Genomic DNA, 15,707 nt, shown 5'->3' with positions numbered 1-15,707 from the left:
AACGGCGGAGATGGATAGATGAAATTCATGAGTTTGTGGGTAGTAAATGGACGACCATTGCACAAAAAAGAAGGAACTGGAAAGTTGCTGGAGAGGCCTTCATCCTGCAGTGGATTGAAAATGGCTGATGATGATGATGATATGAACCTATGAGTGTCCCTCCTCCAGTAGCCAACTGTTCAGCTGGCCTTTGAATTTCCCCAAACTGTCAGCCTCTACTACCCGTGTAGGTACCTTATTCCAGTAATTAATAACAGGCTGGTTAAAATAAAACTTCCTGCAATCCTGTCTAAACATCTCCCCCCCCCCGTAACTTGAATTTATGATCCCTAACTCTAGAATCATTTATAACCATGAAAATTTCGTCCTTATTCATTTTGATTATGCCTCTCAGAGCCTTAAACAGCTTAATCAAGTCTCCTCTAAGGTGCCTAGCTTCCAAACTGTGCAACTCACATATTCGCAGTCTTTCCTCATATGGACGCCCTTTTGCCGATCTCACCAGGCGAGTTATCCGTCATTGGACCCTTTCAAGAAGCACAATTTCTTTCTTTAGGTCTCCATACTTGAACACAGTGTTCCAAGTGTGGTATGACAATAGCCTCATATAATTAAATTGTGACGTATTTATCTCTACTAGCAAATGTTCGAGAAATCATCGATAAGACACCATGATCCTTTCTTGCAACCTGTCTAAAATGCTCGGAGAACTTCGTGTCTAAACGTATCGTAACACGCAAGTTTCTTTATTCCATTAACGACTTTAGTTCAACTCCAAGCGTATAAGTTATTTTGGGATTATTGTTCCTCAGGTGTAAGACCTTGAGCTTTGCTGGATTAAAGGATTAAAGCAAACACTTTTCTGACTATCCCTGAAGTCTATCTAGCTCTGAAGAAGTTCTACTGGGCGGTGATTATTAACTACTCTACCAATCTTTACACCATCTGCAAATTTAGACATCAGGCCCTCTATCCCTTCATCGATGTCATTTAAGAAAATCAAAAACAACAGTGGTCCTAATACTGATCCCTGGGGAACCACACTTCTTAAATCAACTGAGGAATAACCATTTATCACCACTCTCTGCCTCCTGCTCTGAAGCTATCCTGCTATCCATCTAAGGATTTTCCCTGTGATTCCAACTCGTTCCAACTTACAAAGTAACCACTCATATGGGACTGGGTTATATGCTTTGCTGAAATCTAAATAATGTAGAAATTATTCCCTAAATAAGGCTCATGAGTAACTCTGTCAAAATAGCTAACCAGATTTGTTAAACATGATTTACCCTTTACAAAACCATGCTGCGTATTCTTCAGAATTCGATTTCTATCTCAATGATTCTGAATTCCACTCTTGATCATTGTCTCCATGATTTTCCCTACTACTGAAGTTAGACTGACCGGCCGATAATTTCCCACTACACTCTTAGAACCACCCTTATGTATTGGAGATACATTGGCACTTTTTCAATCCAACAGAAACTCTCCTGAGTCCAGTGATGCTCTCATAATTAGCCTCAATGGTTCAATGCACTCATTAGCCGCCTCCCTTAAAAGCATATGGTATATGCCATCAACCCCATGACCCTCACTCGCCTTGCTCGAAATTTTTTTCATTAAATAAACATGTGAAATTTCAATATTATTAATTACGTATTTTTCAACTTCACTTCCATAATTTCTCATTAACATAAAAGGCTTTTCTTCTATAAATATCGATGCAAAGGAACTGTTGAGTTCATCTGCAACTTCAGCTGGGGTATCTAATAACATCCCACGTCCATTACACAAGGGTCCGATCTGATTTGTCCTTCTCTTCTTTATATATATGGGATATTTTTATGTATTAAATAAATGATCCTTTCTGATTATTATAAATAGATTAGAGATCCTACAAACGGAAACGCCGTTCTTGTGATTTGTGTATTAGGCTTGTATGGCCTTGGAACCCCTCAGGAACCCCTTGGCTCTTATCTGATTTCTCTCATTTGTGACTTTCTTAATGTTTTTAAAAATAAATTTAAATTTAATTTAAATTAACAATAACAATAACAGAGCGTACCGAAGGAGATTACAAAAAGGTGGTTCTGTAAATGGATCCGAAACTCAAAAAGGTGGTTCTGTAAATGGATCCAGAACTCTGAAGTCTCTCAATGGAATCATCTTTGAGACATCGGAATGCACGATTATAGCACTGGATATTGAAAACAGATTTATGAGATTCATAGTCATTTTAGAGTTTTTAATTTTGGTTTAATCCTAAATAATCATATATACACTGAGTGATCACTGAATTATGACCATCCCTATGAAAACTGAATGCGACCCGTTCACTACGTGAGGTACGAGAGTGCGCAGTTAGCGGACCTGCGTAGCATAGATGAGGTGCTAGTGGTTCAGCAAGTAGTAAAATTCCGAGCGTGATGGGTAAAAGGAAACATTTATCGGAATTTGATAAAGGACAGATTGTGGGAGCTCGACGAGCTGGTTCCTCGATTTTCCAAACGGCTGAACTGGTGGGGTGTTTTCGAGAGCCGCCGTTGTTAAAGTGTACCAGGACTGGCGTCAAAATTGTCAAACAACGACCCGACGGCAAAACTACAAAGGTCACCAAAAGGTTGTTGTTAGAAGTGAGTGCCGGGTCTGATGACTGATACAGGCAAACAGGCGCAGCACTGTTGAAGAGTTACTACCCAATACAATATGGGCCAACCCGGAACAATATCTTTCATGACCATGCATCGCACGCTCGCACGTATGGGCTATACGAGAAGATGACCCCTACGGCATCCGCTCCTAACCAAGGTTCATCGGCGTAAAAGACAACTTGCAAAGAGCATGCAAGTTGGACGTTAGAAGACTGGAAGAAGGTGTGCTGGTCGGATGAGTTCACGTTATTTACTCCACACTGATGGTCGTGTACGGATTTGGGGTCAACAACGTGAGGCTCTTGATCCATCATGCATGGTATCAAAAGTGTAGGCTGGTTGAGGCGGTTGTATGATGTGGGGCATGTTTCATTGGCAGGATCTTGAACCCCTGGTGCATGTGGAACAATGTATCACTGGTCTCTGCTATCGCCAACTGCTTGCTGATTGTGTACACCCGGCTAAGTTACACTTTTTCCCGAATGGCGATGGTGTCTTCCAAGATGACAATGCGCCGAGCCATCGGGAACTTGATGTGCAGGAATGGTCTGAGGAACATAGTTCTGACCTCCAGCATATCGATTGGCCTCCGATATCAGTCCCATAGAGCACTTGTGGGACACTATGGAAAGGCATATCAGGCGTCTGGATACACCAATCACCTCCATACCTGCATTTCTGACCGTATTACGCAAAGCTTGGTTGGCCATACCTCCCGAATGCTTCCGACTTCTTGTTGAATCAATGCCACGTCGGATAGCTGCTGTACTGAGGGCAAAAGGAGGACCTACGAAGTATTAGGTAGGTGGTCATAATTCAGTGATCACTCAGTGTATATTTCGCATTAATCTCGCATATAATTTTTCACACAACTTTTTGTTTTGTTTTAGGTCAGTATATTCAGTAAGCAAGAGATCTGCAATGTCCCAAGAGGGAGAAAGAATTTTTCAAACGCACCTTTTCGTTTAATATGTCTATGATTGTTTTTTTTTTGTAATATATGTGGTAATAAAACTGAAATATTGTAATTATTATCAATCGTGCTCATTACAAAATGTATTTGCTCTTTTCACTCAAATAAAGGCATTTTTAAATAAGGTTTATAATTTTATTTTAATTATTTAATTAAACAAATATTAAATAATTATTAAATAATGAAATTTTCATTTTAATTATTTAAAATGCAATTTGGATGTAATTTTAAATAAATTATAATCAAAATTTCATGCTGAAATTTGCCAGTTGCGATATTTTGACACAGTATCTGGGACCTAATACTTTGTAACTGCAATATACACATTATTGGTTGCCAAGGGAACAGTCTGATGCTTTGTATTAAATTAAAATTCAATATTTGAAAATTAATTATTCATTTTAATTTTTTATGAATACGCTATGTAAATTTTTAATTAAAACAAATTGTAAAAAATTAATGATTTGTAATTATCAATTAATAACTGTTAATTAGTAATTTCTAAATTAGTAATTAAAAAAATAACAATTACAATACAACAAAAATGTTTCCTCTGTGTGACCGCGCGCCATCTATTGACAAGAGGTTAATATACGCGAAAATAATTGATAAAACAATTAAATTGCAAATTTTGATTTAAGGTATGTTTAAGAGAATTTTAACCAACAAAATGATAAAAAAATACTTAAATTATTAACCGAAATTAATTTGAATAAAATAAAGTAAAACATTGGATTTCTAAATACTAACTGTTAATTAATAATTTAACTTCCAATAGCGATAACTTTGCTGGCGAAAAAAATTGGTTAAATTATTGATTTAATTAATTGATTTAATTAATTAATTAATTTAATTAATTTAATTGGTTAAATTATTAATTTATAAACAACAGAGGATTAATACCAATCAATGATTAATTAAAACATTTATTTATTATTATTATTGCGTATAAAAGGAAGTTATTTTACGAACAGGGCTATATAGAAAATGAAAATAAATGAAAACAATTTTTAAAACAAACAAATATATTTTTGTTTTTTAAATATCATTTTTAGTGTGTAGCGTAAGGTTTTTTTAAGTAATTTTGTAACTGAACCCACTTTGTTAACTACTATTTAAAAACTGCACATTGTGTATAAAAATGTAACATGGGAAACAAAAATTGCTATAACATTTTCTTTATTTTCAATAAATGCATTTATTACTGATTTTCATTAATTTTATTAAATCTTAATTCTACAATAGTGACCTCTTTCACAATCACTGCAAAGCAGAATAAACAAATTTATATAAGTTGAATATCTTCTCCATAGATGGCGCAGCTAGATACTCTGAACCCAATTATGCGTTGTTCATAGTTACCGGTGTGGGTTAAATTTGGATTAAATAATATCTTCATTAATTTTCATCCAGCAAATTCATTAATTCATTAATTCATTAATTTTCATCCAGCAAAATAGATAAACAAACCATACATCACACACAATTTATAGATATAATACCCAAAAAAACTCACAACTTTAGTTGCTTTTGCACAAAACGTTTGACACTCCACCAAACGTTTGACAATGGCCTTTTTAAGTGACAATATTCAAATATAGAGGAATGATAGCAATAAGTGGGCCATTTGTTTCTTAAGAAAAGGCCCAATAATAATAAATAATAGAGGATAAGATTTGAATTATTATTATAAAGGTTAGTCCGAATACATGGCGAATCCGTGTACAATCATTTCAAGCATTTATTTTATTTTTATTTTCCTTTTAGTATTCTTTTAATCTGGTTCCCTCTTTGGTCAAGAGTGGACTATATGCTTGCAATAATTCTGACTCTGCAGCTATTTCTCCTAACCTTTATAACCAAAATTCAAAATTCAAAATTCAATTTCGTTAGTCGCCCATTGAAAATGGTATTAAAATTAGATGGTATTCAGTAATACATCCTGTACATAGTCCTGTACACAAATATATAAAAAAACATATAATGTTTTTTTATATGTTTGTGTACACCTGTGGGATGTATACTTGCTGAGACAAGTTGTTTCTTTTTCATCCAGATAGTCTTCCAACCAATGTACATAATATATAGTCAGATCAATCCTAAATCATCAATACTAGAATTTCTTACAGTTGAGAATATTGGGCTGATCCTTACGAAGGAAGCCTATTCTTCGTCTTTCACAAACAAGAAACAAGAAAATTGCTAACTGTTTCTTTGTTTCGGCTTTCCTCCTGACCGTTGGATTTCACTACCAGCACAACGGACACCTTTAAAGAAGAGAATATTGGATTAGTTATATCTTCATTTGGCTTATTGCAACTCCCGATGGAGTTTTAGCATTGGCGCTTCATGGTAATATCGGCCCCCCTGAGCATTAACGTGCTTTAGGGGACGATGTTTATTGATCTAGGGGTACACATCTAGTGAGTAATGGCTTGACACACCCAGGGTCCTGAGCTAGATATCATCATTCATTTCTTTCTTGGTGATTCCCTTCTACTTCTCTCTCTCTCTCTCTCTCTCTCTCTCGCTCTCTCTCTTAAGCCTCAGGCTTCTTTGCACCATATGGCTAATAATAATAATAATATATATATATATATATATATATATATATATATATATATATATATTATATATATATATATATATATATATATATATATATATATATATATATATATATATATATGCAGCTTGAAATAACCCCATAAAACCTCAACCATCTCACTAGGAAGTAGTCTTCAAGTTTTCCAACGATGGAAAAGAATCCACACATGTACAGACACGATATACTATTTCCTCATTGTGGAAGCTTTCTCTTGGGTAGCACAGAGAGGTTAATATACTGTCCTTCCGACACCCGGTGTGAAAAAGGCCCGAGTTCGAATTCCGTCAATGACGCGAGGAATTTTTATGGTTCTTTTTCACAACGCGACTGAGTTAGTTGGTCTCGGGAGAGAAAAGCATGTTTGTTTTTTTCCAGGAAAGTCGGGTTTTTTCGTCCAGCAAACAGCAAATCGACCATGAACACATGCAATTTACAGCCATGTCGTTGTTGTGCTTAAAACCCTACAATAAACAAAAATCCACTTTGCTACCTGCGAGTGTCACTTTTAGCCCACATTCAAAAGCTGAAAAAAAATCAGCTTTTTTCATTTTTTTTTTCAATTATGTCCTTCAGGTATTCCCAGCGGAAATTGCTCACATACTTCTTATCTTTAATGAATACACTCCAAGGCGATTTGCATTATTCCGATATTAATTAAAAGAGGTCACGCTGGATAAAAATTCAACGAAACTGCTTTTCATTTCTCCTTCAGGCAGCTGTACTTTTTCAAATCATTACATTGATCCATTCAGTCTCTAGAGATTAATAAAGATACTTGGAGGTAGAGCAACAAACTCTGAAACTTTAAGCGAAGAAAACATTATGTAGATAAAGGCAAGGTTCTACTAGACGGGAAGGGTGACCAAGGAACTGATATAGGTCATTTCTTTGTTAAAGACCTTAAAGAGAAGGTGTGACACAGGAATACCCTATCGACTCCACCCGATGACGTCAAAGTACAGGAAATACCATAAGGTGATCACTCAACGTAATATAGAATGACTACACTCGGAAAGAACTTTTCTGTTCAGTTTATAGTTCAGGGAGGTGGGGATAAAGCAATCCATGCACATGAGTACGAAGAGGGAAAAAAGCCATATACATCAATTAATCAATCCAAATTACAGCGAAAATAAAATAAAACAATTAAGGTTGTAACAGTGCACAAACGAAAGTTCCTAAGGGGACTTGTGAAAATATCAAAATTTGGATTAATGAATTCCTTTAAGCTATTTGTCTTTTAGAATTCAGATTTCCAATTTAGGGTGAGACCACTTCTTCAGGAAAACGAGAGATGATAGCAGTCACCACGTGAACAATCATCTCGAAGGGGATACTTTGGTACACCAGGTGTACCAAAGGACCAGACATAACTGGCCTATGCTAGAAGGTGCCAGACACTGGTAAGAATTGTGTACAGGATATACCATAAGGTGGTCATTCAACGTAGCATAGAATTACTACAATCGGAAAGAACTTTTCTGTTAAGTTCTTTCCGATTGTTCTTGTCTAAATAACATTTAACAACAACTGCAGATTTCAGCAACAGTTATTATATACCATGATGCTTCAGAGACATTGCCGAGTTTATAACACAACAGCAGAACATCCGAGCACAACACACTAATAGGATTATGATGTAGAGAAAGTGATATTGCAGAGCCGTGTAGATAGATAGTGATATCTACACTGTTGTGCAATAATATTTAGGGCATATTTTGTTTATTTGGGACTTTGAAAGACATAGGTCAATGCACGGATAGTATTCTTATATCGTCTTATATACATCTTATCATGATGATTTTTCACCGTCATTGCAGTTCCTGGACCTAAACGCAATAAAGAATTTGTTAGTTATGTTTTAAGCATGGGATGCATATAAATTATCAGGCGACACAGAAGCCTATGGCAGATATAAGCTAGACTGTAATCAAGTCACAAAGGACTACAAAGACAGATTACAAAAGACTTGATTATGGAGGTGAAGGTAGATTACGAGAAATCTTTGGCAAAGGACGCAAAGAAAAACAGCAAAGAGTTCTTTACTTATGTAAAAACCAAAAGGAAGGGGATGAATCAGATTGGTCCACTTAACATAGATGGTTCGACTATTGATGATCCTGGTCAAGTAGCTGATAAACTGAATGAGTATTTTGCATCTACATTCACACATGAGGAGTTATTCAAGGAGGGGAATTCCAGAAGTTTAACAAATGCTAACAGGGAGTTTGTGATTTTATAATAATTGAGAGCAAAGTGGAGGAGAAACTGTTGAAGTTAAACATAAAAAAGGCACCTTGGGCAGATGGAATCTATCCAGTTATAATGAAGGAGGGCAGCAAGGAAAGTAAGCAAACCCTTAGCTATAATTATGAGAGCATCCTTAGAGTCAGGGGATGGCCCCATGGACTGGAGATGTGCAAATGTATCCCCAATTCACAAAGGGGGTTCAAAGGGTGACACAAATAATTATAGACCTGTTAGTTTTACTTCTGTTCCGGGGAAAATAATGGAGTCACTGGCTAAAGAGGTGATACAGGATCACCTAGACAAGACAGCTGCAATAGCTCAATGCAATAGCTTAAAAACACAGCATGAGTTTTTAAGGGGAAGCTTTGTATGACCAATTTGATTGGATACTACGATGTGGTCACAAAGGAACTGGATGCAAAAAATAATTTTGATATCATATACTTGGATTTCAGGAAAGCTTTTGATATTGTTACCCATGGAAGACGTCTGTACTTATTAGCGTAGTATGGCATTAAGGGCAAGTTACTGCAATGGATAAAGGGATGGTTGAGTGGGAGATGGCTGAGAGTTGTTATAAATGGACACTGCTCTACGTGGACTAATGTTATTAACGGAGTCCATTGTTGTTTTCTGTATTTATCAAGGATATCGATGAAGGTATATCAGGCTTAATGTCCAAGTTTGCAGATGAGTTGGCAAGGTTGTTAACGACAGTAAAGACAGTATGCTACTGCAGCAGGATCTTGAAAAGTTAGGCAGATGGGCTGAGAAGTGGCAACTGAAGTTTAACATTGACAAATGCAAATTACTACATATGGGTAGCAGTAACCCAAGAGAAACGTACCAACTGTGTGGTACTACACTCAGAGACGTGGAGAATGAAAAAGACCTGGGGAATGAAAAAGAATGAATGAAAGACCTGAGAATGAAAAAGACCCTATTTTGTCAATGATATATAGGAATTTTGCTAGCAGAGACAAGGAGGTAATTATCCCTTTGGGTGTAAGGCAATGGTTAGGACACACCTTGAGTACTGTGGTCTGGAGGCCTCATTTTAGGAAGAATGTAGAATTGCTAGAACGAGTACAGAAAAGGGCAACAATATTGGTGAGAGGAACAAAGGGGTGCTTTGACGAAGAAAGGCTTAAGTTCTGCAAGTTACAGCATCTGGATACTAGGCACCTGCGAGGTGATCTGATCAAGGTGTATAAGGCTTTGAATGGTTTGAGCAGGCTCAATGCTGACAAGATATTTCCGTTTGCTCAGATTAAGAACCTGAGGGGGCTCAGATTCAAATTGAGGAAAGATAGCTGTAGAATAGATGTGAGGAAGTTTGCCTTTAGCAAGCGGGGAGTTGATTGCTGGAACAGACTTTCATCTGTTGTTGTGGAAGTTGATAGCTTAAATAAATTTAAGGCTGAACTAGACAAACATTTTGGGTGACTGGATTGATGGAATGAGAAGGTTTTTTTTTTTTTTTTCTTTTTGCTGATACTGTATAAGCTTGCTTTCTTGCATCATATACCTCAACTAATGCTAATGCTAAGTGCTATCGGACATATTATTGGATCCAGCCTTGTAGTAGTAGTAGTAGTAGTAGTAGTAGTAGTAGTGGCACATGATGCAAGAAAGCAAGTGTAGGAGCTTATGCAGCATCAGCCAAAAAAAAAAAAAAAAAAAAAAATCACACCATTCCCTCCAAATGCCTGTCCAGTTCCTCCTTAAATTTATTTAACCTATCAACTTCTACAACGACAGATGGAAGTTTGTTCCAGCAATTAACCACCCGCTGGCTAAAGGCAAATTTCCGCACATCTATTCTACATCTGTCCTTTCTTAATTTGAACTTATGTCCCCGTAGGTTGGTAATCTGAACAAGTGGAAGGATCCCATCAGAATTCAGCGTGCTCAACCCATTCAAGGCCTTATAGACCTCAATCAGATCACCGCGCAGGTGCCTAGTCTCCAGCCACTGCAATTTGCAGAACTTAAGCCTCTCTTGGTAAGAGAATCCCTTCATTCCCCTCACCAATCGTGTTGCTCTTCTCTGTACACGCTCAAGCAAATCTACATCCTTCCTAAAATGAGGCCTCCAGACCTGTACGCAGTACTCAAGGCGTGGCCTGACCATTGCCTTATACAGAGGGACAATCACCTCCTTTTCCCTGCTAGCAAAATTCCTATATATCATTGACAAAACCCCATGACCCGCCCTAGCAGCCTGTCTGCACTGCTCAGAAAACTTCATATCTGACTGCACAATTACTCCCAGGTCTTTTTCATTTTCTACCACCTTAAGTGTAGTACCACACAGTTGGTACGTTTCTCTGGGGATATTTCTACCCATATGCAGTACTTTGTATATTCAATCCACGATTCATCTGGATTGACCTTACAAGGCTGGTTCATTAGATGATCAGAATTTTTTATCTCATTATAGAAAATATGCTAACCGTGTGAAACTTGAGAAAACGCATTGGCTGATTTAGAATTTCGCTGAGGCATCTTCATTGTTGGTTGATAGTTACTGTAGGGTTTTCGGCGCATCAGCAACTTAGACCATATTTAGTTGTATATGTTATATCTGTAAATTGCATGTGTTCTCTGATCCACCTGTTGTTTGCTGGACGAACGAAAAACCTAAATTTACGGGATCAAAAATATGCTACACTCTCCTGCCACATTGTGAAAAAAAACTCACAATGATTTCTCACGTTATTGATGGGATTCGAACTCGGGTCTTTTCTACTCGGTGTGGGGGAGGACGGCGATTGTACGAACTATCTGTGCCTGTGTATGGATTCTGTGGTGAGTTTGCCTGTATTGTGGAGGATTGTGAATCCAAATGAAGGAAAAAACCATTTGTTTATGTTTACTGCTTGATGTATAAATTATACGACTGCAAATAAATCAGTTTTTGTAGAATTTTTATTTCGAGTGGACATAAACATTCATTAATATTATTTCTGGCAAGTAATTGTTAATTGTCCAGGTTTTGGTATGAAAATTTTATACGCTTAATTGTCCAATCTGATGATAACTTTCTAAAATCTTAATGGGTCGCCATTCCTATGGAGCACTGGGATAACATTCTTTTGAAGTATCTGCTAACTTGATGGAATATCTTATAGCAAGAAGACTCTCACTGGTAGCAGGTGGACATAATCACCTTCCTCCACACATACCGGCTGGAAAATGCTCAAATTCCAATTTTGTGAATAAAGAACAATTTTTTTCACAACGTGGCCATTTTAGTCGGTCTCAGGTGTGTCGCCCCTGAACATCGTGTGTTTTCGTTGAGTAAACACATAAAGAGCAACACACGATACATGCTATTTACAGACACAATATATTGACACCTCATAGTCTTAGTTGCTTTGGCGTTTAACACGCATCTAAGAAGTAGTGCTTTTCACTGATTCCAGAGGATTTTTTTAAAAGGAGGTTCCGCCTTAAAAACGACAACAGACCCTTCCCCAGACGCCGAACCCTAAACCTGTTCGAACTCTTAATAAAGCACGTGCGCTTAGCTTATAACTAGATCAGATCGCGTGACAGACACTTTCTACGTACCTTCGGTTTCCAGCATGACCTTCAGCGAGAATCCGCTCACGAGTGATTGAACGACATCACGAGCAGATCTGGGAAGGTAGAAACGAGTCCCGAGTGTGGGAAGCAGGTCACATGCAGGAGCGGCGGGCAGTTCGCCCACCGTAAGGTGATCTGAGGAGGAACAAAAAGCCATTGTGTTGCCAACGAGGTGATTAAGAGTTTTTTTTTCCCCTAGTACACTCATTTCGCTGTTTGAGTACTTTTACAACCCGTGCTCGTGTGGAGGTCAACGTTTTTGAAAATTTTCTTCAAGAGCAAACCGTAATTAAAAAATAATAAATTCCATTATAATCGAATTATAATTTAAGTTTCCATATTGGAAAAAATGGACAGTTGTTACCATGGTGATTAACTTATGTATAGTTCAGTTGCTGTCTAGCTAACATTTATGGCAACTACAATCGAGAGTTTATACAATAATTTTTTTTGAATTATTCGCTTTAACTAAAAATTTATGTTCACTAACTTTTGAATTTTAACTTTTTAATATTATTATTAAATAATATTTATATATTATTTAAATATTATTTATAATAATATTATTATTATTTAATATTATCTTACATCATATTTGTCTCTGTTCGTTTGGATGTTCGAATATTATCGAACAATATATATGCGATTAAATTCCAGTCGCTAGAGGGAGCTGCGGATTGGTGATAACAGTCCAGTAAATAAAAAAATAATAATAATTAAAATATAGTTGAATGAACTTAATGTTACTTATTACAAACGAATAGAATATTTAATATCCGTTACATAAATAAATATATAACGGAAAATATAATTAAATAAATAGTGTATATAATAAAATTAAATATAAAAAATATATAAAAAAATTAAATAAATAGTATATATAATAAATGTTTTCTGAATTTTTCACTTTAACTAAAAATTTACGTTCATTAACTTTTGAATTTTAACTCTTTAATATTATACTACGTGATTATAATAATAATAATAATAATAATAATAATAATAATAATAATAAGAATCAGGTTTCATAAATAAATTACTATTTTATCAGAGATCATATTTGTCTCAATCGATTCAAATGTTCGAATCTTATCTTATCGAATGATATTGCCATCGTAATTCCATTCGCTAGAGGGAGCTGCGGATTGGTGGTAATAGTCTATTAAACAAAAAAAAAAAAAGGAGATTGTACTTAATTAATGTTAATTATCATAAACGAATAGAATATTTAATATCCGTTACATAAAAAAATATATAACAGAAAATATAATTAAATAAATAGTTATTTATTCAATTATATTAATTATAATTATTTAATTGCTTATAATATAAAAATTATTAATTATTTATTATAAACCATTAATTTAAAATTAATTATAATTAATTAATAATTTGTTATAAATTAACTAATCGTATTAAATAATTAAATATAAATAATTAATAATTTGTTATAAATTAATTAATCGTATTAAATAATTAAATATAAATAATTAATAATATTAATCAATTATTATTAATTATTTATATTAATGGAAAATGATAATTTATTATATTATATTAAAAAAATAAACTTTGTTGAAGTTAAACATAAAGTAATGACCTGGGGGTGGTGGGAGCAATCGAATTATACTAAGGGTGGCAGCAAAGGAGGTAAATAAACCCTTGGCTGTAATTATGAGAGCATCTTTGGATTAGTGACAAATGGGCCTGGAGTACTGGGGTCCATAGTTTAATAATTTTCAAATAGATATTTACAGTATACCCAGTATAAAATAAAATATAAGTACAAATTCAGTAGCTTTCGGAACCCGTGTCCCTTTATCAACTGACAAATTTGAATACATTACAAGCAAAGTGGCACGTTACTCATGCGTCATTGTTGTAGCACGGACGTGTGCTGCCTTACGCCAGTGATCATCCATCAATAAAACGGTTGTCTCTAGGATGGGATGTATACGCATGCCTTTCTGGCGATTTAATGCCTTAGGGTTGTTTATTATGTTTAGTGACTCTAGCCATAGGCGGTGGCGAAAGATTTTGGATTCAGAGGTGGTCATGGGGTGGATATGTGCGAATTCCAATTCACAAAAGGGTGATCAAAAGGTGAAATACGCAGTAATAGACCATTTATTTAAACTCTCTTCTAGGGAAAATAATGGAATCATTGGTTAAAGAAGCAATGTAGGACCACCTAGACAGGAATCCAATTGTATTGCAGTCAACATCGATTTGTTAAGGAGCGATCTTGTATGACCACTATCATTTTGCATTCAGTAACAAAGGAAGTGGGTTCAACAATAATTTTTACTTGGACTTCAAAAAGCATTTGATACTGTTGCACATTAAAGACAGATCTACAAATTGGAGTTATGTGGCATTAAGAGCAAGGTACTGCTATGGATAAAGGGATGGTTGAGTGGGAGACGGCTTGGAGTGGTTTTTAATGGACATTGCTTATCATGTACTAATGTTAATAATTGAGTCCTGCAGGATTCAGGGTTGAGTCGATTGTTATTTTTCTATATTTATTAATGATATTGATGAAGGTATGTCAGACTTGATGTGTTTGCAGATGATACAAAGGTTGGCAGCGTGGCTAATGATATTAATCATGGAAAGCCACTGCAACAAGATCTAAAAAGTTAGGCGATTAGCTGAGAAATTGCAGTTAAGTTTAACACTGAAAAATGCAAACAAAGTATTGCATATGGATAGCAGTCATGCCAGATTAACGTACCAACTGTGTGGTACTACGCTCAGGGTAAGGAAAAAAATGAAAAAACTATGCAGTCAGATATGAATTTCTCTGGTAAATGCAGACAGGCTGCGAGTAGAGCTCATAGAGTTTTGGCAATGATTAGAGGAGCTTTGCTAGCAGAGATTAAAATGTGATTATCCCATTGAACAAGGCAATACTGCATACAGAACTGAAGGAAGGATGTTGAGCTTTTTTTTTAGGAAGGATGTAGAGCTTTTTTTTTTTTTTGGAAGGATGTAGAGCTTCTGGAAATAGTGCAGAGAAGTACAACAAGATTGGTAAGGGGAACAAACGGTTCTCTTTCCAAAAAAAGGCCTCAGTAGTTCTGTAAATTACAGCGTACGGAGACTAGGAGCATGCGAGGTGATCTGATTGAAGTGTTTAAAGCTTCTCCGCCAGGTAGTTGTTTATTGAAATAAAGTTCCATCTATTGTTGGGGGAAGTGGGTAGTTTGAATAAATTCAAGGAGAAACTAGACAAATTATTGGAGAAGATGGAGAGGTGATGGAGAAGGTTTTTTTTTTTTTGTTTTCTTTTTTGGCTGATGCTTTATACGCTTGCTTCCTTTTGCGTCATTTGGAATCCAAAAAAAATCAAACTATTATTTTTAGGCCACCCAAATAATTAAATTCATCTGCCGTGCTCTGTGTCTTATGTCTATTAATTGCGTGTGTTCTTTGGTCGATTTGTCTGTTCTGCTGGACGAAAAACCAAGTTTTGGGGTAAAAACCTTGCTATCTATGCCTGAGACTGACTAACTGAGCCACGGAGTGAAAAAAGCCTATTAAAGTTCCTCGCGTCATCGATGGGATTCGAACCTGGGCCTTTTCAACCCAATGTGGGGAGAACGGTGACGATACCACTGTGTTACACGCG

This window comes from Mastigoproctus giganteus, chromosome 7 (genome assembly GCF_048544385.1).
Source record: "Mastigoproctus giganteus isolate SK-2022 chromosome 7, ASM4854438v1, whole genome shotgun sequence".
Lineage (NCBI taxonomy): Eukaryota > Metazoa > Arthropoda > Arachnida > Uropygi > Thelyphonidae > Mastigoproctus > Mastigoproctus giganteus.
The sequence above is the reverse complement of the archived record's forward strand: the minus strand, read 5'-3'. Positions refer to the sequence as shown.